Consider the following 4,663-nt stretch of genomic DNA (forward strand, 5'->3'; position numbering starts at 1 on the left):
AAAAATTTACTCATTAAAAATCTATTTTTACAAAAAAATAAATAAATAAAGAAATTGCCCTAAAAAAAATAATTGGACCTGGTGGAAGGATCACAGCCCAACCAATCTCCCTAAATAAGTCCCTGACTTGATTATCACACATGATAGACATTGAAGATATACTCTTCAATCTCAAAGGTATCTAATAAAAGTAGATCTCTAAACCACTCATCTTCTTTCTTAATTTCTGATAATGCTACAAATTTAGATTCCATAGTTGAGTGTGTTATACATGTATGTTTCTTTTATTTCCAAGAAATGGCATATCCTCCAAGAGTAACACCCAACTCGAAATAGATTACTTTCACCTGTGCTAGATATCCAACTAGTATTAGTGAGTCTATCTAATATAGTCAGGAATTTAGTATATTGTCGATCTAAGTTCTTGGTTTTCTGTAAATATCCAAGAACTTATCTAATGGCCTTCCAATGGTCTTTGCTCGAATTACTAGTAAACCTATTAAGCTTACTAATTACAAATGTTATGTCCGGTCTTGTGCACTGAGCTGTATACATTATACTCTCTATGACACTTGCATACTCAAATTGAGAAACTGCTCTTCCATCATTCTTTATAAGTTCTGAACTTGGATCAAGAGGCATACTAAATTATTTTATGTTCAAATATTTAAACTTATTTATCACATTCACGACATAATGTGATTGACTCAAATTGTAACCCCCATTAGTTTTTGTAACTTTGATATCTAAAAGGTAATCACTTATCCAAGATACTTCATCTTGAATGTGGAAAATAGAAACATCTTCGCTTCTTTTAATATATTCATGTGATTACTCCAAATCAACATATTGTCAATATATAAGTAAATAAATATAACATAATTATCACATAATTTGGAATACAGATATTTAACTACACTATTATGTTTGAAATCGAAAAAATAATAATCGATAAGTCAAAATTTTCATTCCATTCCATAAGTGCTTGCTTTAAATCGAGTAACAATTTCACTAACTTGCTCACTTTATGTTTATTTTTGGGTAGAGCAAACCCTTCTAGTTGTTTTATATAAACCCCCTCTTCAAGATCCTCGTTTAAGAATATCGTCTTAACACCCATTTGATGAATATGCAAGTCATGTATAGGAGCTAATGCAGATAATATCCTAACTAGCATTATTTTAGCTACCAGTACATAAGTAACGAAATAATCTATTCATTCCTTTTGTCGATAACTTTTGGTTACAAATCTAACTTTAAAGGTATTAAGAGAACCATCAACATTGTATTTTCTCTCAAACACCCATTTACATTCAATAGGTTTGGATCTGGGTGGTAAATCGACAAGTTTCCATGTATTATTTGACATAATTGAATCCATTTTATCTTTAATTGCATTTTTCCAAAAGATGCTATCATGAAAAGTCCTAACCTCTCTATAAGTTTTAGGACCGGTTTTCACTTGTAAAACAAAATGAGTTGTTCTTACAACATTTTTCTCATTTCCCTCTACTAAGCAAAAGAAATAAGTTGAGAGTCAATTTCGTCCAGTTCAAAAGACTTCTCAATTCGAGTTCTTTTACTTCTTCAAGGTTCACTCGTCATTACATGCAATAATCAAATCCAAATTTAATAATCTAATATGATTTTCTACTAATGGCATAACCAACAAAAGCACATTTAATGCTTTTTGAATCCAACTTAGTCCTATTAGGGTTCGTGTTCTTATCATAAGCAAGTCACTCTTACACTTTAAAGTATTTAATGTTAGGTTTTTTCCTTTCCACAATTTATAAGGAGAAACCTTTTGTAAATTTATAAGGAGTTTTATTTAGTATTCTACATGCACTCAATGATATTTCACCCCATAATTTAAATGACAACTTAACATAAGTTAACATTGCATTTATCATTTCGTCTAAAGTTCTATTATTCTTTCAGTCAAACCATTTTGTTCGGATGGCCTAAGTGCAGAACATTGATTAATTATGTCTTGTTGTTCACACAACGAATTAAAATCACTAGGAAAATATTCAACTCATCTATTACTTCTTAGAGTTTTTATTTTTTTACTTAAGTGATTTTCAACTTCATTTTTATATACTTTAATCCTATCAAAAGTTTCATGTTTATATTTCATTAAATAAACATATGTATATCCAAAGTAATATCTATAAAAGTAATGAAACATCTATTTCCTCCTCTAGTTAAGATATCATTTAATTCACAGATATTCGTATAAATTAATTTTAGAATATTATAAGTCCTATTTATACTTTCACAAGGCTTCTTAGTCTTTTAAATGCATCATTTTCATTATATGATATTAAATCACATTTTAACATTCTTTTCATGGTACTCTTACCTATGTGATCTAATCTAGCATGCCCTAAATTAAATGAATTAATCAAATAAGTAAACTCGACTTTATTATTAATTAATTTGTCAACGATACAAAGTTTGACCATTCCTTCAGAAGAATAGTCTTTCCGTCAAATTTTTCATTTAGGAATAATACAAGTTTTCCGAACTCATAAATACAATTTATGTCCTATTTTCCTATGAAATTACTACTAAGTAAGTTCCTATTCATATAAGGAACATGTAGTACAGTTGTTAATGTGACGATCTTGCCGGAAGTGAAGATGATCTCTACATCTACTTTCCCAACCACTTTGGTGCGGACTTCGTTACCCATTTGAATCTATTGATATCTATTCACTTCATAAATTTTTTTTGAACAAAGACTTGTAACTGCACATGTATCATATCATCATCTAGGAACTTTTCCTTTGATTGCAATAATCTCATTTACGGTAGTCGTAATATTGTCTTTTTGATGGAGTTCACATTTCATTCAGAGTTATTTTGTTTTGGTATACACATTCCTTTACATAATGTCTAGATTTTCCACATACAAAACAACCACATTTGGACTTCTTCTTAANTATTTTGTTTTGGTATACACATTCCTTTACATAATGTCTAGATTTTCCACATACAAAACAACCACATTTGGACTTCTTCTTAAACTTGTTAAAGTTCCTTGACGGATTTTTTTTGTTGGATTTGTTAGAAAGTTCAATCTTCTCCACAATATTGACCTATGAAGTGATTTCATAAGAATTGTCATTCTTATCTCTTGCCCTTGACTCTTCTTCAATTCGAAATGTTTTTGCAATTGTTCCAAAGGGTATTCTTTGGATCTATACATGATTTTCTCTCGATATCCTTTTCAAGATTCCGGGAGCTTTGCAATGATTGCTCCCGCTTAGAAAGATTTAGGTATTTCAATTTTGACCGCCTTCAGCTTATTGACAAGAACTTGCAATTTATGTATTTTGGGGAAGAAGGGAAATGTTATCAAGAAATTTAAAATCAAAATCCTGAAATTTGGAATTTCTTAGTACATTCCTTTTCGACTTTGTACTTGTTTTCCAAAGCTTCTCATATTTCTTTTGCCGATGATGTATTTATATAGAGATCGTACAATCAGTCGGATAGAGCATTAAGAGTATGGTCGTGGCATATAAGTTCATCTTCTTAACACTTTTGTCTTTAGGCTCTTATGGCATTAGTTTCTCCATTTGTTGGTTTCGGCAATGGTTCCAATTCCGGATCAAGGATGTAAAAATATCTTCAACGTCGTGAGAAAGAACTTCAACTTGTTTTGTCATCTTGTGAAATTCGTCCCATCAAAATGGTCCAAATGAGAGGTCTTAATTCATCAATTTGATCGTCGCCATTGTAGTTTCATTCTCCTTTGCAAGATATCGTTTGAGATTGTTGGAATAATAATTCACACAAAGGAAATGGAGAAGAAACAAAGAACAAGATGAAGCAATGAAAATGAAGGCTTAAATAGTAATCGTTGTCCTCAAAGAATATTTGCCCTCTCTTGAATTGAATTTGGTGCTTGAAGGTACTTTTGACAAATGGTTTGCAATATTTATCAAATCTTAAAGATAAATAACACTTAGGCACTAGTGAAATTCCTTTAAAACTCAAGAACACAAAAGAAGATTTTGAATATGAAGAGAAAATGAAAATTCTATACTTTTTGGAATAATGATTTGATCTCAAGTGTTTCTATACATTTTGTATTGATCATCAACCACCTATTTATAGGCATCAATCAATGCTACACAAAATGGTGCCAAAACACATGAAAAGTTGCACGACAAACTTCAAAGGCCACCAAAAATTCAAACAAAAACAGGCCTTAACAGCTAGTTAATTGTTCTATGCAACTGCATAGAACAATCATATGCTATCACTTAGAGTAAAATGCCTTACAAATCACCATACGATCGCAAGCAATACATGCTTATGTGGCCGCATAGGCTTAAGTCTCAAGCCGCCATATTGATTTTCTTTTCAAAGCTTATTTTATTGATTTTGAACAATAATATCAACACTTGGATGCATCCATAATACTCATAAGCTTAATTTTTAAGAAATAAGTTCTTTTTTGACTTTGATGGATGGAAGTTTGGTGGAGAAAATCTAGAGCTAATTGATTAATGAAATATAGATTAAAATGGGGCAGACAGAGCTGGTCGCTAACAATGACGACTAGTTTGGGTTGGGGAAGAAAGAAAAAAGTTCTCAAATTTTTTTTCTTGTTAAATTTTTTATTTTAATTTATCCCTTTCAAAATTAA

The sequence above is a fragment of the Olea europaea genome, unplaced genomic scaffold, assembly GCF_002742605.1.
Source record: "Olea europaea var. sylvestris unplaced genomic scaffold, O_europaea_v1 scaffold992, whole genome shotgun sequence".
Taxonomy (NCBI): domain Eukaryota; kingdom Viridiplantae; phylum Streptophyta; class Magnoliopsida; order Lamiales; family Oleaceae; genus Olea; species Olea europaea.